This window comes from Chelonoidis abingdonii, chromosome 14, assembly GCF_003597395.2.
Source record: "Chelonoidis abingdonii isolate Lonesome George chromosome 14, CheloAbing_2.0, whole genome shotgun sequence".
In the NCBI taxonomy this organism is placed as follows: domain Eukaryota; kingdom Metazoa; phylum Chordata; order Testudines; family Testudinidae; genus Chelonoidis; species Chelonoidis abingdonii.
This window is the reverse complement of record NC_133782.1, coordinates 14,360,932-14,384,553: the sequence shown is the minus strand read 5'-3', so window position 1 is coordinate 14,384,553 and position 23,622 is coordinate 14,360,932.

The following is a 23,622-nucleotide window of genomic DNA, read 5'->3' as shown; positions in this document are numbered from 1 at the left end:
AGGCAGGAGACAAAGACACAGAAGAGTTTCATTCAGCAAAACATATGGGAGCTGTTCCACTGAAGTCAATGGGACTAGTCACGTGAGGACTGCTCACACGAATAAGGGCTGCAGGATCAGACACAAAGTGAGCATTAATAGAGTGGTTAAGACAGCACTGGAAGCTGGTTCCCCATCTACACAAGTAGGCAATACAAAGAAAGAGAAACTTCCCCTAGTGAAGTTGGAAGTAAGAGTCTGACTGTAAGATGGTGCATTACAGATAAGTCACAGGTGTAGACCACAACCCTGTATGGAAAAAATATGGGTAAAAGTGTGATGACAGTTCTGGGTCTATTTTTATCCCAAGATGCATTTGTATATTTAGGGTACATTTCTCATTTCTCTAGTGCATAGATTTGTTTTCTTTCTATATTCTGCTCTGCTACTCTGTATAAGATTGGATTTATTGTTCAGCCAGCAGGAGCTGAAAACTGGAAGTCAGCTATTCTATGCAGTTCTGATAGAAGAATTTTGCTCTAGTAGTTGTTAGGTAGGGGGTTGGGTTGTTTGGTTTTGTTCTTGTTAAGCCTCAGAAATCTCTTATTTTCTCTCTATCTCACTCCAACTATATTTCCAGTATGTGCATAGATATATTTAATCACAGCACTCAAAATAGATCCTAAAGTGAAAGAATGGTTCCTCTTCCTCTTACCCATCATCCTTTGAGAAAGTAATAAAATGCCCTCATGCTCACTTAAAATAATTTCAAAACTTTTGCAAACATTCTGGCAGGAGGTGGGAAGTTTAAAAAAAAATCCCCTCAAAAAAACAAACTTTTGGCCATATTCTGCTCCCATTGAACTAAAGAGGAAGTTTTGAAGTTGACTTCATCAGGAGCAGGATTAGGCTCTCTGTCCTATTTGATCCAATTTCAAAAGATTTCTATTATTTTTCACAGCTAATTTATTTCAGATTGTGACAGATGCAAGAACCTTTCCTCAGAGTATCTTCCTTAACTGGCAGGTCAGCTTCTTAACTACAGTACAGCTTGGCTGATCAATTGTTGTATTTTTTGCCCCTTCATTTCTAAAGAAGGGTATAGCCCGCAAAAGCCGGATAAAAGAAATGAATGAAGTTATTTAACTTTGAGCAAATATGAGAGATTAACCTACCAAATATTAAACCCCTTAGCTAGCAGAGCACTGAGCTTATGGTTTCAGCTGTTTTCCAGCACATTATAGTGAATAATTACTGGCTTTAAAAGGCTGGGAGATGATAAAGAATAATGGTAAAGGTAAATGAAAAATGAATTTTTACTGCTGATACAAAGGAAGAGGGATATTGCATATAAGTATATTGTTTGGGAAGCTTTAAGACAATGAAAAGAAAACCCATCCCTGTAGATACCTTGTGACTGTGCTCTATATTATCTAACCTCTGGAGAAAGCCTGAGTTATTGAATGAGGAGACAAATCTTAAGTTGTTTTTCTTTATATTGAGTAAGCTATTTCAAGAAATGGAGCTTTTATCTGCGCACAGCTGAAGAGACAGAGAAAGGGAAACCAAAACCAAATGTAATGGTGAAGACAAATTTAGACTAAAGCAATGCAGAGAATGTTACATTTCACAAATCTGCTTAGTGCTTATCAAAGTAAACAGGGGCAAATATCCAGTAGCTCTCTGCTGAATCTGTGGCAAAGGGGAGGCGGGTGTGATAGGGAAAAGCATCGAGAGAAAGTGCAATAAATGGAGGAAGGTAAAAGTCATTGAGACAAATAATTTTTTTAAGCCCAGCCAATCACATTGTAGGACTGGGGCTTTAGTTATGATTAGAGATATGGTCAAAAGATTTCCATCAAAACTGTTCTCTCAGCGAAAAGTGAGTATTTGACAAAACAATTATTTGCACGAGATGTCTACTTTCTCTGAAAAACTTCTACTGTTTTCAATCAAACATCCAAGAACCAAAATATTTTCCCCAGAATCCACACTGCCTCATGAGAGCTGTAATTCAGTTCCTTCACGTTCACTTCTCCTGTATGGACCAGGCTTTCAGGTAGGACTACATCTCCCATGAGCGGGGCAAAGTCTTGCTTAGTGTTTTTAAAATACAGTCTGGAGCTTATCACATACACCATGGACTCCTTGCATTTCTCTTTACCCATCCATGAGCTACTTATGTGCCATCCCACCTTTATTTCAGACACTCCCTGCAACTCCCTATCCCTTCCCATCCTGTTATGAACCTGTTTCCCATTCCCCCCCTCCTTCCAAATGTAAAAGGCTTAGGTACTCCCTGTTTACAAGAACTACAAACTTTTTGATACAAAATGGTGTTCAAAAGTTATTTTGTCACATATAGGCAAAAGTGTCATCAAGTGGAATGTAGGCCCTTGCTTTGCTCAGCCAGTTATGTTTTCCTTTCTTGCATATATAAATTACCAGCCACTATTGTTAAGGAACTAAAAGGTACTTACAAAATAAACTCTCAGAAGTTTATGTAAATTCTATTTTACATTATTGACAGACTGGTATATCCGTGCTCTACAGTGGCACAGCTGCAGCTACACTGCTGTAGCACAAATGCTTACTACAGTGACAGACAGGTTTTTCCACCCCCTCAAGAGATGGTAAGTAGATCAACAGAAAAATTCATTTGTCCACCTACCTGTGTCTGTGGAAATTTTTCACAGCCCTGAGAGATGTATCTAGGTTGACCTAAGTTTTAGGTGTAGATCAGACTGAAGCCTAGATGTGTGAACAGTAGAATTTCATTATTCAAAGGAACAGTCACTTTATTGTTTTTTATTATAGCTTATTGCAACACAGTTGAAGCCCTGATTTCCCCCCCCAAAAAAAAGATTTATGCACATGCTTAACTTGTATGCTCTAGGAATACTGCCACTGAAAAGAACCCAAACTAACCACACAAACAATAATTATCTAATTTGCTGCATATAAATTAAGATTGTGGTAAATCTTTGTAGAAACAGAGCCTTGCATTAACAAACAATATGCTATTTAAAGTGAATTTTTTTTTTTAGTTTCTGGAGAGTCTCACAAGAAGCTTTATTTTACATTGATAGTACAAATGTCTAGTAATATTATCAGTAAGAATCTTATTATCTTTCATGTGTCTGAGTGTTTGTAAAGCAGTTCAGGACCAACACGCTAGTGCAATTTTCACTAATGTGGATAATTCCCAGTGAGTTATGTTGTTGTTAATTATATTCAATATCCTCAGAGTTAGTGTGGAAGAGTATCGCAGCAGGACAATCTAATAAATTGTTCAGAGAGGCTGAGAAAAACCTACCAAGATTATTTTAAGTATTTAACAAAAAAAAAACAACCCTACCAATCAACAAGGAATACCATCTCTAACGAAATTCCTACAGGCCCATGTTCCTCCAGGTGACCCTTCCTCCTGCAACTTTGACTTCCAGCTAAAAGTCAGGAAATTTTGAAAAGGGCTTCCCACCTAGAACCCACTGGGGGGAAAGGGAAGTCCCTCCCATTTCTCTGGCTGGGTTATCAATCACCCAATATCATTTCCTCCCTCCTGGCTACACAAGTGCTTCACCCCATCACAATTATCAACATATCCATTTTATAAGTAAACTCAGGCACGTAAGCGTCTCCTTGCTGGGGCTGAGAATAGAACACAAGAATTCTGACTCTCAATAAATCTAAAACCAAAATGGAACCAGATTGCTGGCACTTAAAATTAAAAAGGTCATAGAGCAGTTTTTAAAATAAGGGCTGGGGAAAGCTGACAGGTGCGGAGAAGCACGTGGTTCAAATGGTGACATCCCTTACGAGAGGATCTATCAGTGGAGATTCTTTATGTCCTAGCAAGGAGGAGAGGATGGAAGATGATAAAATACAGGTAGGCTCTGGATAAGAAACAGTCAAATGAAAAAAAAAGTCCCATTCAATTACATTATGTAGCAGACAGCTAAAAAGTGACAAGTTTTTAAAGTGCTTATATACCAATGCTAGAAGTCTAAATAATAAGATGGGTGAACTAGAGTACCTCATATTAAATGAGGATGTTGATATACTAGGCATCACAGAAACTTAGTGAAATGAGGATAATCAGTGGAACACAGTAATACCAGGCTACAAAATATATCGGAAGGGCAGAACAGGTTGTGCTGATGGGGGAGTGGCATTGTATGAAAGAAAGCGTAGAATCAAATGAAGTAAAAATCTTAAATTAAACAACTGTACCATAGAGTTTCTATGGATAGTAATCCCATGCTTTAATAATAAGAATATAGCAGTGGGGATATATTGCCGACCATCTGATGGTGATAGTGACTGTGAAATGCTCAGGGAGATTAGAGAGGCTATTAAAATTAAAAACACAATAATAATGGGGGATTTCAACTATCTCCATATTGATTGGGCACATATTACCTCAGCACAGGATGCAGAGAGAGTTTCTTGCCACCTTAAATGACTGCTTCTTGGAGCAGCTAGTCCTGGAACCCACAAGAGGAGAGGCAATACTTGATTTAGTCCTAAATGGAGCACAGGATCTGGTCCAAGAGATGAATATAGCTGGACAGCTTGGTAATAGTGACCATAATATAATTAAATTTAACATCCCTGTGGCCGGGTAAACACCACAGCAGCCCAACACGATAGCATTTAATTTCAGAAAGGAGAACTACACAAAAATGAGGAAAAAGAATGAGGAGTACTTGTGGCACCTTAGAGACTAACAAATTTTTTGAGCACAAACTTTTGTGGGCTAAAACCCACTTGATCAGATGCATGCGGTGGAATATACAGTAGGAAGATGGATATACACAGAGGAAATGAAAAAATGGGTGTTGCCGTACTAACTATAATGAGAGTAATCAGTTAACGTGAGCTATTATCAGCAGGAGAAAAAAAACGTTTTGTAGTGATAATCAGGATGATCCATTTCCAACAGTTGACAAGAAGGTGTGAGTAACAGTAGGGGAAAAATAGTGTGGGGAAATAGGTTTTACTTTCTGTAATGACCCATCCACTCTCAGTCTTTATTCAAGCCTAATTTAATGGTGTCCAGTTTTCAAATTAATTTCAGTTCTGCAGTTTCTCGTTGGAGACTGTTTTTTTTTAACATTTTTTTGTTGAATAATTGCGACTTTTAGCTCTGTAATTGAGTGACCAGGAAGGTTGCAGTGTTCTCTGACTGGTTTTTGAATGTTATAATTCTTGACATCTGATTTGTATCCATAGTCTCTACACAAAAGAATATCTGGTTTGGCCAATCTACATGGCAGACGGGCATTGCTGGCACATGATGGCATATATCACATTGGTAGATGTGCAGGTGAATGAGCCTCAATAGAAATTAAAAGGCACAGTGCCAAAAGTAAAATCCCTGCATGCTGCATGGAAACTTTTTAAAAACATCATAATAGCGGCTCAACTTAAATATATACCCAAAATTAAAAAACATAGTAAAAGAATCAATGAAGTGTCACCGTGGCTAAACAACAAAGTAAAAGAAGTAGTGAGAGGCAAAAAGGCATTCTTTAAAATGTGGAAGTTAAATCCTAGAGAGGAAAATAGAAAGGAGCCTAAAGTCTGGCAAGTAAAGTGTAAAAATATAATTAGGAAGTCCAAAAAAGAAATTGAACAGATAGCCAAAGACTCAAAAAGTAATAGCACTTTAAAAAAAAAAAAACAGTAAGCCTGCTAAACAACTGGTGGGGCCACTGGATGATCGAGATGCTTAAGGAGCACTCAATAAGCAATCAATAAGGCCACTGCAGAAAAACTAAATGAATTATTTGCATTGGTCTTCACGGCTGAGGATGTGAGTGAGATTCCCAAATCTGAGCCATTGTTTTTAGGCAACAAATCTGAGGAACTGTCCCAGATTGAGGTGTCACTAGAGGAGGTTTTGGAAGAAATTGATAAACTAAACAGTAATAAGTCACCAGGACCAGATGTTATTCACCCAAGAGTTCTGAAGGAACTCAGATGTGAAATTGCAGAACTAACCTATTATTTAAATCAGCTTCAGTACTGAATGACTGGAGGATAGCTAATATGATGCCAATTTTCAAAAAGGGCTCCGGAGATGATCCCAGCAATTATAGGCCGGCAAGGGACCAGGCAAACTGATTGAAATTATAGTAAAGAACAAATATGTCAGACACAAAGATGAACATAATTTGCTGGGGAAGAGTCAACATGGTTTTTGTAAAGGGAAATCATGCCTCACCAATCTACTAGAATATTCTGAGGGGGTCAACAAGCATGTGGACAAGAGGGATCCAGTGGATATAGTATACTTAGATTTTCAAAACACCTTTGATGAAGTCCCTCACCAAAGACTCTTAAGCAAAGTAACTGTCATGGGATAAGAGGGAATGTCCTCTCATGGACTGGTAACTTGTTAAAAGATAGGAAACAAAGGGTAGGAATAAATGGTCAGTTTTCAGAATGGAGAAAAATAAATAGTAGTGTCCCCCAGGGGTCTGTACTGGGACCAGTCCTATTCAATGTATTAATAAATGATCTGGAAAAAGGGGTAAACAGTGAGGAGGCAAAATTTGCAGATGATACAAAACGACTCAAGATAGTTAAGTCCCAGGCAGACCGCAAAGAGCTGCAAAAGGATCTCTCAAAACTGACTGACTGGGCAACAAAATGGCAGATGAAATTCAGTGTTGATAAATGCAAAGTTATGCACTTTGGAAAACATAACCCCAAATATACATATAAAATGATGGGGGTCTAAATTAGCTGCTACCACTCAAGAAAGATCTTGGAGTGATTGGGGACAGTTCTTTGAAAACATCCACTCAATGTGTGGTGGTGATCAAAAAAGCAAACAGACCATTGGGAATCATTAGGAAAGGGATAGATAATAGGACAGAAAATATCATGTTGCCTCTCTATAAATCCATGGTTCACCCACATCTTGAATATTGTGTGCAGATATGATCACCCCATCTCAAAAATATATATATATATATTGGAATTGAAAAAGGTTCAGAAGAGGGCAACAAAAATTCTTAGGGGTATGGAATGGCTTCTGTATCAGGAGAGATTAATAAGACCGGGATTTTTCAGCTTGGAAAGAACAGATAACTAAGGGGGGATATGATAGAGGTCTATAAAATCATGACTGGTGTGGAGAAAGTAAATAAGGAAGTGTTGTTTATTCTTTCTCATAACCCAAGAACTAGAGGCCACCAAATGAAATTAATAGGCAGCAGATTTAAAACAAACAAAAGGAAGTATTTCTTCACACAACACACAGTCAATTTGTGGAACTCCTTCCCAGAGGATGTTGTGAAAGCCAAGACAATAACAGGATTAAAAAAAAAACTAGATAAATTCATGGAGGATAGGTCCCTCAATGGCTATAAGCCAGGATGGGTGGGGATGGTGTCCCTAGCCTCTGTTTGCCAGAAGCTGGGAATGGGTGAGAGGGGATGGATCACTAGATGATTACATATTCTATTCATTCCTTCTGGAGCAGCTGGCATTGACCACTGCTGGAAGACACAATATTGGGCTAGCTGGACCTTTGGTCTGACCCATGGCCATATTTATGTAATAAAAAGCTGAAGGTGTTAAATTATGTTTTTATGGGTGTTAAAATGGGTATTACATCAAGTTAAATTTACAGAACTGAAATTAACTCAGCTGAAATATATACATCTTATAGGGACTTGCCTACATAGAGAAATTGACTGATGTAGCTCTGTTCTAAGTCTGCGGGTCAAATTTCCAGTGTAGACAAGACCCCAGTCTAGATAGGGCCATAGAAGAGTAGCAGGTTCTACTCATACAGCATGGAAAGAACTACAGAAGGAAATTAAATAAGAGTTCACTGCAAGCAGGTTTTTAAAATAGCAAATAAAGGGTCTCCTTATTCTTAGATTAACAATATATATAATCCCCAGTGACAAATGCAAAGGGAAAATATTCTTTATAAACAGTCAATAAGAAGATGGGAGGTTTCAAGGGTGCAGTAAATTTGTAAATAAAAGGCTAGTTTAATGACTATAAGAAAAGCTTTCATCGGGGTTTCCATTGCTTTCATCCATTGTTCTTAGAGTTTGTTCTTAGCATATTACTAGCAATAATCACACTTTGAAAAAAAAATGATGCAGGAGGGAGGGACCCTTTTTTCAACAAAGCAAACATTCCCTGACAAATATGAAGCTTTGCAAATTCATCTCTATTTCTAGAAAAGTCAGACACTCATACAGAGTATAGTTCAGGAGTCAGCAACCTTTCGGAAGTGGTGTGCCGCATCTTCATTTATTATTGAAAATCAGTTCAAATACTGCCTTTGGCACTCATGCAATAGGTTGCCTATCTGTGGTATAGTTGCTTCTTCCAATATTCAGCTTTTCTAAACAGGGACCAACATGAGTGTTTGCATGTGTGTGTTAGCATAAGCAACTGACTAACTGGGCTAATAGTTGTCAAACCACTCATATTTTGCAGACACACCTATAAAAATGTATATGCATTCACTCTATTCTTTCAGTTATTCAATACTGCATTTAGCAAAAGGTTAGTGTAGGTGTGGCAAGTACTCTATAATCTTGCAGGGTGACCTAGTAACTTTGTTAAAAGGCACATGTCTCTCCCTCCTCCCCTTCCCTTTTCAATTACAATGGGTAAAAAAAATACTTTTATATAGGTGATTAAAATTTGAGTGGTCTCATGCATTTTAGAACTGTTTACCTGTGATTTAAAACCAGTATCTGTTGATCAAAGAGATAAGCTGTCTCCGTTCTGTCTCGTGATTAGTACTTTCATAGGCCCTTCTCCACCTTCAGTTAATTTCTTTTAGTTTTACCTGAGTAAGAATGAATGGATGAATACAAGTTTGAAGTTTTCTATTATAAGTTGACATATTATTTTGCCTAGCTTTACATTATGATGTCTGATGTAATGGTTCTTCAATTTAAGTTTTAACAGCTGCTGCAGAGAATTGCAATTGGATAATCACAACCACACAATTACTTTGAAGTTGCCATGTCACAATAAAACCTGCAGTTTCTTGCTAATGCTGCACTGGGTGTTATTAACAGCCAGCTGGGGGAGAAGATTTTTTAACATGTCCTCAAACTTGTTAGCTGTTTCTGCTAACTTCATCTTGAGAACTGCAGAGCAGATAAATTAATACTGTATTCTTAATGGAAGTTTCACATGTAAAAGAAACTGAAATAAAGTTTGGCCTCATTTCCTTAAGCATTTGTTTATAACAGCAGAGCTGAAAGAATCTTACTGCTTGAAAGTCCATTTTCTGAATTAAGAAAAAATATAGTGCAAATTGCATTGAGATTGTGACACTTTGATAACATAAATAATTGACCTGGTTGAACATTAAGGATAGAAGAGAAACTCTGTCTATTTACCAGCTCCATCACAGAGAAAAAGTCATCCGCTTTTTCTTTACTATCAAAATATTTTACACGTACTGAAGGGTAGTAAATGTTACACTTCCCCACCCCTTGTCAGAAACTGCAATGATTAACTTGTTAGACAGAAAACTCTGGTATCACAGCCTCTCTCTGAGATGGGACATCATCAATGATTATAAATATTTACTTGAAAATAATGTCAGAGTTAGACTTAATTGAAATGCTAAGTCTTTGTTTGCTTCTCCTAGTTCAGTACAGCTGAAACAACAAAACCAGTTAGACAACTTTTTTTGGTCAGGTATGTACTGAATTACTGGCAATAAGCTTCAGAGTGCTTGAAAAAGTTTGTTGTTGTTGTTGTTGTTTTTTTTACAGCCAATTGATTTCTTCTTCCGAATCCTTACACTGTGGCTTCATTTGACTATCTTCCTTGCTTTTTTTAAGGGATGTTTGTTGCTGGTTCAGATCATTACAGTATCCATTTTGGAGCCAGACACATAGGATTTAGTTTAAAAAAAAAATAAAAAAAAAATGGCTGTAGCTTCCTTTTATGAAAACATCAATGGGCTACAATACAGGCTTTTTCATGATTAAAGTTATTATACATAGGCCATGTATACTTGTGGGGTGGGGGGACTGGGTTTTGTTTCTGTTTGTTTGCTAGAAAAGGTAAGGAATACTTGGAACATGAAGATAAAGGGAATTTCCTTCATGCTTTTTCACATATGTCATTAGAGATGTTTGTCTGGAATACAGCGCCTGAAAACAAATTTCACGAGAGTTTTTCCTGAGTAGGAATTTAGAGATTAACCAAATCAGTCTCAGAGAGTTTATCTAGATTAGGGAAATTTGCTCTGTCTGTCTGTCCAGGTACTTTTACGCCCCCCATCTGAGGGTATACCTACAATACTTTGAGAACGGTGGCAGCTGTCTCACTATAATATAGACGTTTCCGACGTTGATGGAAAGGGTTTTTCTGTTGATGCAAGTAATCAACCTACTCAAGGTGATAGCTAGGCTAAAGGAAGAAGGAGGACTTTATGTAAGGTAAGTGCTGTTATCCCCATTTTATATCAGGGAAACTGAGGCCCGGCTCCTCAAAGGTATTTAGGCACCTATGTCCCACTGACAGACTAAGGGCCAGATTTTTAAAGGTATGCATAAAGACAAAATTTTTCAAACCACCTTGGAGTCTAACTCCTGTTGAGTCAATAGATGTTAGGATTTTCAAAAGTACCTAGATGCCTATCTGCATCTTTATGCACTTTAAAATTCTGGCACTAAGTGACATGGCCAAGGTCACACAGGAAGTCTGTGGTGGAGCAGGCAATTGAACCCAGGTTTTTGAAGTCCCTGACTAAGGCCCTACCACTGGACCTTCCTTCCTCTCAGTCCTAGTGTGTTGATGTTGTTATTGTATCACAGGGAATGTTGCACTAATGGAAGCGGACATTCTCTTGTAATCTCTTGACTCCAGCAGCTGAGTCTTTAAGAAATACTAAAATAAAATAAATACTAGTTTCAAATATGGAAATACTCACGATACAATCACGAGAGTGGTCAACACTGCAAACTATTTACAATCCTGGTGCAGAAGGGGAAAAGTAACATAGCATTGTCTACATCTGGTCATTTTACAGGTGTAGACAAAGCCACAGAGTTCTGAAGATGATTTCTATATCATTAACTCTGAGGGAGAAACAGACAAAACTGGGACAATGTTCAGTCTTTTTTTTTTTTAAAGCAGGCATTGTAAATTGCATACCATAAAGAGAAAAATGGCTTTTGAAGGGCATATCAATTTCTGTTCTATAGACAATACCTCCGAAGAGTAAGTAGGAGTTGGTGTCAGAATTTTCCCACACAGTCCTCTTTTCACAAAGAAACAGAGGAGAAAAAATGCAGTTTATCACTGTGTATGTCAGAGAGTACGCGAAGATTCTCTTCTGTGTCATAAGAAAAATGTGGTGATGCATACCAGGATGTGGGTGACTCAAAGGTTAGTGCTAATATTATGCAAAATAAATGTGTGTAAGATGGGGAAACAGATCTACAGTAGAATGGTACACACTATATATACCCCATTAAACACACACAAACACACACAGGCAAAATATCTAGAAACTCATTAAAAACACATACACAGAGCCAGACAAATGTGTGGTTTTTTTTTTCAAACTATGACTTATAACTTCGAATAAGAATTTTTCAAAGGCTATAAATAGGTGACATTTATAGTTCTCTAATTGTGCTTCGTGAATTTGGTTGGTAAGGTTGTTTAACAAAAGCACGAAAGCACATTCACAGTGCTTCGTAAGAGCCAGATTCTGCCACTCTTACTCAATTGAGTTGTGTCATTGATTTCAACAGGACTACTGTACTTATCCTGCAAGGTACAACTCAGCCTGAATAAGGGTGGCAGAACCTAGCTCGATAATATTGAATCATAATCTGGATCATTTAGGGACAGTTATTGCCACCACTCTGCATGTAAAGTACCATCTTCCTCCATATTGATTCCAGTTGATTGCAAGATGACTCAGGGTATCAAAATCTAGCTGTTAGTTTGCTTCTTTCAAAATTTATTTTTATTGTGGCAGCACTTAATGGACCCAACCAGGCCTAGATTTCTATTGTGCAGAGCCCTGAACAAACACCTACGCAAACATATGTCCATGTTTTTACAAAGGTACTTAGATGCCTATAGATGTAGATTGATGCCTAGTGGAATTTTTAAAAGTGCCTAATCAGGTTAGTTGTCTAACACCCAATGAAAGTTAGGCACCTACCCTGCTATAGTGCTTCTGAAAAATCCTCCTAGGCATCTGTCTGTATCTTTAGCTATGTAAGTACCGTTGCAAATGTAAATGGCTCTATAGTCCCTGCCTTGAAGATCTTACAGTTTTGGTAAAGTATTTTCTCACAGTGGTAGAACTATTAGTGACAGAACTCACAGCTACTTCATACTGTGCTGTGACCAAAGCAAAAACAACAAATCAAACTTTCATAAGTCGGGTTTTCCCCATCTACAGAAGCTTACTAGTCTGATGTGATTACTGTGTCATCACCTTGCATATTGGAAGAGTAGGCCTCTGTGACTCAGAAAACAAAGGCAGAGTGGGTGAAAAGAGCCCATGACGTAATATACCAACCTTCAGAGAGTGAGAAATTCCATCTCGATAAGTAATGGCAAATCCAAATATGTGCAAGTCCAGCTTTTGCAATTCTGGACTAGATTGTGCAATTTTTAATTTACGTTAGTGTGCATTTACCTGATCACTTTGACACTGAGCTCAATAGAGTTACCCCAGCATCAGGAATTCTTGCATAATCTAGTCCTGTCATATGTTCTAATTGTACAGGATACTCAGGATAGTGAATCTGCCGCCCTTCCTCCCATTGACTGAAATTCACCCCGTGAAGAGATAGGAAAACCTTACACAATAAATACATGCATCCGATGAAGTGGGTATTCACCCACGAAAGCTCATGCTCCAAAACATCTGTTAGTCTATAAGGTGCCACAGGACTCTTTGCTGCTTTTACACAATATTGAGTCTCCCTTCTGGCCCTGTGTGCCCTGTGCTGACCGATGGGTGCATTTCACCCACTGTTGCTTTACTCCACAAGTATTCCTATTGCTCGACTACTCAAGTAAGTAAAGTACAACTCTAGGTGATTAAAGACAGCAGAGCAATGACTAATCCTACGGAAGCAGGTAAAAGGTTCTCAGTCTGGCACCAGAGTACTGCATTTGAAATGAAACCATTAAAGAAGTGCCTTTTATTAGGAGACAAAGAATTATGAAGCTGTTGTTAATGATGCATATGTTGGCTTCTTTAATGCTCTAATATTTAGTAGCAGTGAGGCAGTTGTTGTTTTTTTTTGTAGGGGGGTTGCCCATTTACTTTTTTGTTAAAGTTTATTGATAGGAGTTGCTCATGCAGTGCTGGCAATAGCAGGCAATGTTGCTTTCACTGTCATTAGATCAGCTTTAAGCACCTCTTAGAAACACAGAATAGTTACACACGGTGGTAGTGCTGCTTTTTATTAAATGTGCAACGTTGGTGTGTGTTGGCTCAAATGGCCCTACAAGCAGCAGTGAAGGCAAGTGGGTAGGACACCACTGTCTAAATCTGGAGACCTGAGTTCTAGTTCCGATACTGAGGTCAGTGGGCTCATGGGCAATTGCTGTCACCTCTCTGCCTCAGTTTCCCCAAATGAGGCTAATGATTCTTATTCACCTTTTTAAAGAGCTTTGCAGCTTTATGGGTGAAGGATAACATTTTCTAAAGCTCTTAAGTGACTTAGGCTCCTAAGTCCCATTTTCAAAAGTGACTCAGAATCAGATTTGCAAAGATCTTTAGGCATGCAGCTACATGCCTCCTGGGATTTTCAAAAGTATCTAAGCAGGTTTGCCATCTAATGACCATTGAAAGTCAATGAAACTTAGGTGCTTTTGTAAATCCCCCTAGACACTTTTGAAAATCTGGCCCTTGATCCCATTGACTTTCAATGAGACGAAGGCTTTGTCTACACTACAAAATTAAGTTGACCTAAGTTAGGTTAATGTAAAGCCATAGCGGTAAATATTGCGGTGGCTCATGTCCATGCTACACCCCCTATGTCAGTGGTGTGCATTCTCACCAGGATCGCTTCCAACGACTTAACTGTGTAGGCATTGTAGGGCGCTGTGAGCCCTGATGGGGGGCTGACAGCTTGGACTGTTAGCCCCAGGGTGTAGGGCTCTAGCTGTGAGCCCCATGCAGGGCTGACAGCCAACAGGTGATATAAGAAATGCAGTGTCTACACAGACACTATGTCGCCCTAACTGTATCGATCTAAGCCCCATGTGTCTTGCAAAGGTGGAGTTATTAGGCAACTTCCATTGTCAGGAGCAACATTGTAATGTAGACACTTACAGAGCTCGGTCGACATAAGCTGCCTTACTTCAGCCTAACTCTGTAGTGAAGACAAAGCCTTAGACTCCTAAATGCCTAAGATGCTTTCAAAAATGGGGCTTAGAAACTAAGCCATTTAGGAGCTTTTGGAAATGTTACCTGAAAAATGTTAAGCATTATTCTGTACTAGCTTCCAAGGTATCCAGCAAGTATACAGGCCGGTGATATTGTCTCCTGAGCCTCAGTCTGAGGCAGTTCATCATCCTGTTAACAGAGGATATCATTCCTTTTGGCGGGAGGAGAATGCAATGCATTCTGCTGTAGTGTAATATGATGAATGAGCAACAGTTATGGGAATCTGTTTGAAAACTGAAAAGTATATTTATTACCGATGCTCACTATTTACATTTGACAGATAGCATTTGCCTCCAACTTACTGAGCCAGAAGCAGAACAGATGTTCGGGAAAGCAAACTAATTTCCTGCCATTTGTGAACTGATCAGAAATTGAAACACTAGCATGCTGACACTTCTTTATTTTTGATCTTATTCATGTTTTGAAAGGAAAAGAAAAGACCACTAGGAGCTAAATTCAGATAGGAATGGACTGCACATTCTTGTTTCCTGTTTTAACCCAAAACCTTTCTGTCAAGGAAATAGAAAAGAGCGAGACTGATTCCCCACAACCTCTTGCAACTTGGCGTTACAAACTCTGTTTGTTTGAAATTGGCACAGTGAATAAGGAGGAAGAGAGAGAGAACAGGTTGGTGTTCTCTCTCACATCTAGCTACTATAACAATTGCTTTGTATGTAAATAAGGCAGCTTGGGCTGGAGTCAAATGCTGCTTGCAAGCAGGCAGCTGTGCTCTAAGAGTCATTGTCGCAAACCCAAGGCACTGCCCCATAATGAGGAACAAGGAATAGGGAACCTTTCCCGTTTGGGTTTTCAAAAACGTTGTTGCTGAGCTTCATTCAACGTTGTGACTGAAGCCAAACAATCTCTGTGTTGTAACAGCGCTACAGAATAGGAATTTAGGGCCAAATCCAAACCTGGTGTAAATGGGCTCAACTCCATTCAAAACTGCACCAATTCTCTAGCTCTAATTCCAGGGCAACTCCTTCGTTATAAACAATTTATGTATTATTATGAATCCCAGTGGGAGATCTCTGGGCATGTGTTTATGAGTTTATATTTTCCAGCCCTGAGAAGGCTTAGGATTTTCTCTGTCTTGGGTCAGATGAAGGAGGTTACATAACAGCAGTAGAAAGCACTGTCTTTTCCCAAAATTGTCTATCACTCTGGGAAACACTGGGCATATATTTGGAAGACCCTGATAGGTCATTTGGCCCATCAATATTCAGTATCCTTTGCCCATATTGCAAATCATAGTAAGATTCAGAGCTGGTACCATATCGGTTTTTGACTTCTTACTGTATACCCTGGCACTATAGGTTGCCAAATGGAAGATACGTATCTGATGAGCAGAAGGATATTCTGTTTAATGAGGGCAGACGGTAATAACTAAAGAAATGTGAAGCCTTTCAGAAGTTATGATTAGGTCTATGGAAAATCTTTCACACTGAAACCTAGAGGAGTTAGGTAAAGGGGCAAGGAAAGAAGCAAAAGCTGATACATATCTTGCCAAACTTTAATAGGTTTTACAAACCTGTCACTCCAGGTGAGTCTTCTTTACTGTAGCTAGAAAGTTTTTGTTTAGTTTTTGACTGAGTTTCATGCTTTCATAACAGATGGTTGGACAAATCCTCATAAACCCGCATGCATACAAAGAGCGTGACTTGTTTTGCCTTTACCATACTGAGTCGGAGGAACACACCCAAACTTACGAAACCTTGAGTGAAACTAACTCAAACGTTACCTCTCTCACAGTGTACAAACAATGAGGCTGTTACACACAGAATATTCTTTTCTGCATTTCATTCTGACTGTTCTCCACAGCTGGGGTAAACTTGCGTAGCTCAGTTGAAGTCAACAAGATTTCACATGCTTAAAGTCAAAACAAGTGCCTTGTTGGATTCAAAGCAGCATGCTTGCCTCTTGGCAGAATTGAGCCCTGTGTCTTATAAAAATAAGCACATATCTAAGTACCTTTGTTCATTCAGGGCCTGAGTGAATGCAGCAGCATTTCTCCTTCATTCACACTCCCCAATCACCTCTAACAGTAGTCAGCATTTGATAGATGCCCATATTAACTAATATCTCTAGCCCACTCACTTTCTGCCGTAGACAGAAATCCCCTCCCAGCTACCACAGCCATGTAACAATGAAACGTGGATTCTGCAGCAATCCTGTGGAAGGCTATTTGGTCTTGGGGGTTTTGGACCAGGCTCAAGGAGCATTCCAAAAGAAAGGGGCCCTCACAAAGAATGCTTTAGCAGCCGCTCACTCTCCCTTATCCTTATGGGGTCTATTAACAATGTCAAGAGAACTTGGAGAGCGACAACAAAAGTAACTAGCTTTCTGGAGGGATTTATTTTTAAGAAAAGGGTAAAAGAACTAAACATGGTCAAGTGGTGACTAAGGGAGGAGATGATAATTGTCTACAAACAATTTAAGGTTGTAAGTAGCAAGGAGTGCTATGAATAGTGTAGGCTAAGAATGAAATTGACCAAAGGGAAAATTACGCTGAATAGCAATGAAATCTTCTAGACTGGAATATTTTGTTAACAGGGGGGAGAAGGAGGCAGGGGGAGGGCTTGAGTCATTTTAAAACCAGACTGGATGAGGAACTGGAGAATATACTATAAGGAGCAAGACCGAGCTATATCCAAGGCTGAATTTCAAGCTATGAACCACTGGGACAGCTGTGCTGCTCTGGGGAAATGCAGATGACTAAGCCCAGGATGAAGTATGTGAGAGCTGGGCACAAAGCATTCATGATTACAGGGATCCAGCTACAAAATAATTTTCTAAAACTGACTTTGCAACAATGGAAGTCCCCCATTTTTTGCCTAAAATAGCTACGTCTGGAACATAACAATTGATGATTTCACAGGGGTAGAAAGGATAGCCTCCCTGAATGAAGAGCAAATTGGAAATATGTAATAAGAATTTACAGTGATCATCCTCATTGTCTTATTAAGTCAAAATCAGATTTTAAGTTTTTCCATGGAAGTCAATGGAATTCCATGAGGGATTAATCTGACCCTTTTTAAAATGTATAAAAGCAATTTTTGTACACAGTGAAGTTGATTTACACTGCTTTTGGAATATCTATTTAATCCATTGTGCTTTTCAATAGATGTCCTTTTGTGTTATTTATTTGAATTGAGCTTCATTAGAAATTAAAAAATGGAAAATATTTCTATTACAGCTGTGTAGAGGATAGCAGTTCTATTTTGCGAAGAATTTTGAGATTTAAAATTTGTCTTTGTTCCAAATCTGAAAATGTTGAGACGTCTCCCAATAAGAGACATTTTGGAGATATGTAGCTTGGCATAGGATAAATGTTTGCTTTTTTCACTCATCTGATCTTGCAGTATGTCTTTTTCCTTACTGTACATTATTGACGCAACTAATATTGAACCATGAAGATGGGATTATAGAAAGTTAATAATGCTAAAAGAAATTAATCTGACAGGATTAAAAGTTTTTGTTGGTTTGTTTCAAGACTATGCCACTACAGCTTGAGATGTGTGCTGATTCCTACCAATATTCTCATTTCAGCTGAAAAGTCTGATTTTCACAGCTTAGGTATGCAACTGTATGTGGTACCTACATACATACTTGTACCTCTAATTTGTGTATGCACACAGATATGTCTTAACAGACATTTGGCATGTAGTTACCCAATCTGTGCAAGCAATCCTAGGAGCAGAGTCCCAGAGAGAAATGAAGAAAGGTTAACACCTCCAAAAATGCCCCACAGTTTCCAGAATTTAAAGTTTTAGTTTAGGTTCTCAAATGGACAAAGATTCATAGATTAGTGCTGGCCAACATAGTAAAATGGTGTTTTTAAGTATACTTGTAGAGAGAACATACTGATATTAACTAGCTTGATATTGACCCATTTATTTGTTTGCTTGCAACTGAGCCTGTTTTTATACACAACTATGTTCAGTGAACATAGAAGTTGCATGAATCCTAGTGTAAATAAATATTTTGGTAGAGCATTCACTACCAGAAGTGTTCTTGTGGCCATTCTGAAAATCCATTTTCATTATTTGCCTAATAGCTAATTTGCAGATGGAACTGTCCCCCCAATATCTCATTTGAGTCATCCAATCAGGAAACAGAAATAATACATGACCAAACACATGACAAGAAAAATGAATTACAATGAATTCTCTTTTTGGCCAGTTCATGAACAAATGATAGGCTAACATTTGTTTGCATAAACATTTGCTGAATAGTTTTGAGTAACAAAACAAGAAACAAAAACAGATTTTAGGAACAGAAGAAAAGGCTAAATTGGATAAATCATTTACTGTGAATCAGTGAAATCTAAAAGTGGCTTATTACCTTATTCTATCAAGTTTTTATTTATCCAACAGATCCACCTATCCCAAATTTTCCCATTTATACAAATGGCAGTCCCAGGCACACCCCAGATGTGAAGTGAGCAACAATGAATAATTATTTGGATGAGAAGGGGAGAAAAGGCTCTGAACTTTTCAAACCTCTTAGTTCAGGTTCAGGTTAGTTCTCATTTTATGCAAACTAGTTTTCCCAAAGTTAATTTTCACTTACATTATCACTGCTACCCACCTTCCTCCGAAAGATTATAAAACTTTTCATGCTAGTATCCAAGTCTTTACTTCCTAGAAGTGAAAACATCAACTTCCCTTTGTGTAACCGTATATGCTGTTACATACAAATGGTTAAAGGCTTCTAGCTGTTTTATCTGTAGAGAAGGGCCTAGTCCCACAGAAACTGGATTCGGATCCAAACTTCCCTAGCTTTGGTGGCTTCCAGAACTGAGAGATTTAATTTGGTTCCATCTCTATTTATCAATCTTTTCAAAAAAAAAAAAAAAAAAAAGCCTGGTGCTTCTTGTTAAAAAGGGCCTGACCCTGCCAAGTACTAACCCCTCTCAACTTGGATTTACTTCATTTAGAGTTGAGAGTATTTCCTGCAAGGAATCATTCAGCACTATGCAGACTGCATCCTTAATTGTACTCTAGAGTAACATGTTTTCCTCTCGTAGAATTGTGTTGACAAACCTAAAATGAGTGTAGAGTTCTCAGAGCCAAGACGGTCTTTTTCCAAGAACACAGGTATCGCTTAAAAAAAAAAATCTGTACCAACTGGTTCAGAAGCATGGTACATGTGGGAAGCAGCATTTTGCACTCTTCTCACAATGTTGCATCCGTTGTGTGCAATAATAAAACCAGCACTCAGACCCTGAGAGATAAGTTGCATGCTTATTTGATCTTTAGGCTTTGATACTACGTTAACAGCTAGGAAATCTTTATTAGAAGCAGAGTAGCCCAGTGCGTTCTGTTAGGCAGAGGCAGATCTGCGGTGGTGTGTATGTGTGTTTCCAGTCTCAGTGAGTTGGAGCAGGCAAGCAGAGAAGTTTGTCCATATACATTGTGTATCTGAACACAATATAAACTGTTTACACTCTGCTTCAAGTTTTCATTCATTAAAGCAGGGCTATAGTCAGAGAAGTGATTCTTTAAAATACGCTCAACATTTCTACTCCCTTCTGTATCTCTGACTGATTTTAGTGGCAACAGGTTATTACTTCTGCTGTCTTACAGCGGTAGATACATGGGATCTTTAGGTGGACATAAAACAGACTAGAGCTGGTCAGCCAAATTCATCACTAGCATAGTGCATTCTGTTATGACAGGGGTGAATTTGGCTCTGTCTGATTAAAAAGTGGCCTTACCCTGGCTATGACTAAAGTATAGACATACTCTGTGAGTCAATGAAACCTCTTGTCACTTTGTCAGCGGACATGTGTGTAAGTACAATCTGAAGGGCCAGTGCCTGCCTGGATAGTCTGTTTGGAAAGTGGATACTTGAGTTAGTCTCTGACTGTCCTCTACGCTCTCTAATCGATCAAGGCGAGGGTTCTCCTTCTTTGCATTGTTTGATGGGGGGCATTTAATTCTTGCTAGCAGAGGCTATGTCTTTCCTACAGCTTATGTCTGCATAATTTATGTCCCTCAGGTGGATGAATAAATCACCCACCTAAGCAACTCCTGCTGATGTAGCTACTGCTGCTTGCAGGGGCTGGAGTAGTTAAACCAATGGGAGACCCCTCTCCTCTCAGCTTAGAGCAGCTATGTTACAGAGCTGTGGCCTTAGACTTTGTTCAACACTCCCCGTTCTCTGCCACCTTCTCCTTGCTGCGACCATGACCTATGTACACGAACTGCACTGGCAGAAGTGTTGCTCGAGTGGAAATGTGACAGGATTGCCTGAGCCATTTACACTTTATCTATTATGATATGTGATTCCAATAGACAGTTAGCTACAGATACAGCTTTGGAGTCCGACCAAACTTCTCAAGGTTTAAAAATGAAATTATAAGCACAAAGGCCCAGCACCATGTTTGCTTTCTTTTTCCATTTCACATAAGTACCTGTTCACACCCTGATTACTTCACCCACCCCTGCCAGCCATGTGAGTAAAGATTGCGGGACTGCTCTCATTTTTCTGGACAACAGGCCTGTATTGATACATCTATCAGTATCACTCTTGAGACCCCAGCATACTGTATCCTACCAGGTCAGTGCCAGTATCCTGAAATACTCACCAAACCAACAAAATGTTGAACTTGAACAGTGGATCCCACCTAATTAGTTAATGATAATTGAAGATCTACCAATCTCCTAGAACTGGAAGGGACCTTGAAAGGTCATCAAGTCCAGCCCCCTGCCTTCACTAGCAGGACCAAGTACTGATTTTTGCCCCGGATCCCTAAGTGGCCCCCTCAAGGATTGAGCTTACAACCCTCAGTTTAGCAGGCCAATGCTCAAACCACTGAGCTATCTCTCCCCCTCCCCTTTTTTAAATGGGAATTATTGATATACCTATCTCCTAGAACTGGAAGCCTAAAACACTCAGAAGAGAGAATCCTTTATTTTGTGGTAACTGCCTCTGCATAATGGAACACGTGCTTTTGCAGCAGATAACATCTGTCTCTGAAGCTAAAGTATGGGTCCCAATCCCACACATCCCACCCAGGCTTTGGAACTGGATCCAGGACTCTGTCACTCTCTGTAGTGACCTAACCAGAAGACTGAATCTGCACATCTGGAATTTTGCAGGGTAAAATGACTGGGGTCCAGACTCTTACAGAGAGCTCTCAAACCCATCTTTATTTAGAAGTATAATAGTCATGCAAGAGCTTGGGCATTTGCCTTTCATGAGTAAGGGTTGACTGAGAAACGTTTGGGTTTATTATACATAAATAAGCTCCCTCCCCTTCTCAGTTAAGTATTTGCATTACCATAGTGCAGCGTTTCCCAAACTTGGGACACTGCTAGTGCAGAGAGAGCCTCTGGCGGGCCAGGCCGGTTTGTGTACCCGCTGCGTCCGCAGGTCTGGCCAATCATGGCTCCCACTGGCTGCGGTTCACTGCTCTAGGCCAATGGTTGCTGCTGGAAGTGACGGTCAGTACGTTCCTCGGCCTGCACTGCTTACAGCAGCTCCCATTGGCCTGGAGCAGCGAACCGCGGCCAGTGGGAGCTGCAAACAGCTGGACCTGCGGACGGAGCAGGTGAACAAATCGGCCCAGCTGCCAGGGGCTTTCCCTACACAAGCGGCGACCCCAGTTTGGGAAATACTGCCATAGTGCCTAGAAGTCTGTCATAGATCTGTACCCCATTGTGCTAGGTGCTGTCCAAATACAGAATAAAAAGACAGTCCCCACCCGAAACAGCTTACAACTAAAGTATGAAGATAAATATTTCTTTATGACAAAGGGTTTCCACTGGTAAAAACATTTTCTACACTGGTTGTCCCAGTTGTGTTTTTAAAACCCAAATACATTTGCAGAATACAGAAAACATTGGCATATTGAAGCACATTTGTCACTTCTTGCTCGAGCAGGGGCTGAGTATGCTCCATGCTGAGTATGGACGTCAGAGTGGTTAAAACACCTGTTTTCTGTCAAGACTACTGCTTTCACTGTTGCTACAACCCAGGGAACCACATGGATGGTAAATTATGGATCGTTAGCTTTCCTGGTGTAGACAAGGCCTTCTTTTCACTAGTCATTGAAGTACTGGCTAAGTTCTGATTGTTGTAACATGCAGGCAGACATGTACAATTGTGTTCCTAATTTACACATGCAATCGCTACAATTGCACCTGGAAATTGGTTAGCGATGCAAGCAAATAGCTAGTTATACATCTCACTAGCCATCTACACACACACCTGATTTACACATGCAATCACAAATAACTGCAAACACAAACTGGTCATACATTTGTGTGTACCTCTGACATGTAGTTCTGAAAAATCACACTGTGAGTTTGCTTAACTGCTTACAATTTTTAGAGTCGCCGACCCTATTCATTTTGCACCAAGCATGCATTAACAGTGTCAATTAGTTATAGCTAATAGTATTGCTTTCTTCTTTAGAAGCCATTGGTAGGTAGAAAAGTGTTTTTTTTCAGTAACAGATATTTCTCAGGTCTTATACAGAAGAATGTAAGTTGTTTTCCAGGAAGGATATGATAAGTATATGTCACAATTTTTCAAAGCAATGTGGTGAAGCACACAGGTAAGTAAATGAGCTCACTGCAGCTGAGTTTCCTGCTCACTGCAAACAGTAGTCGATCTCTCACCCCATCTCTTGTTTTGAGTGCAACCTTCTCCTATTTTTTATTATTAAAATTTTGTTTAATTAAACATTATGTATACACAAATGGGCCAGCAAGACAAGAAGAGGGGGGAGAAAAAAGTTAATCACAAACCTCTTTCCATGCAGCATAATATAGTATCATTGGTTCTTCAGACCCACTTTTTTTTTTTTTTTTTTTTTTTGTGGTGGTGGTGGTGGTGGTGGTGGTGGTGACGGTGGTGGTGTAATGCAACAGAAGGAGCCAGGGGGTTGAAAAAGGTTAACTGGCTTTTTTGAAGGGGGGGAAAAAAAAAATACATTTTCCTTGTTTCATATAGTTCCTGTCATTTCTGTACTGCTCACTTTAGCTGAAGTCCCTTTTACGCAAACACAAACTTTGACATGAATATTGTGGTAATTTTTAATGATTTCACAATTGTACAGATTGTGGAAGTGATGTTTAGAGAATGGGAGGGGACAGCTGCCATACTCTTTTGTCCCTTTCTGTAGCGTTTTCCCTTGCCCATCGTTGTCAATGTCTCTGTTTATCTGTCCATATCTCTCCAACTTGATAAGCCCTGGT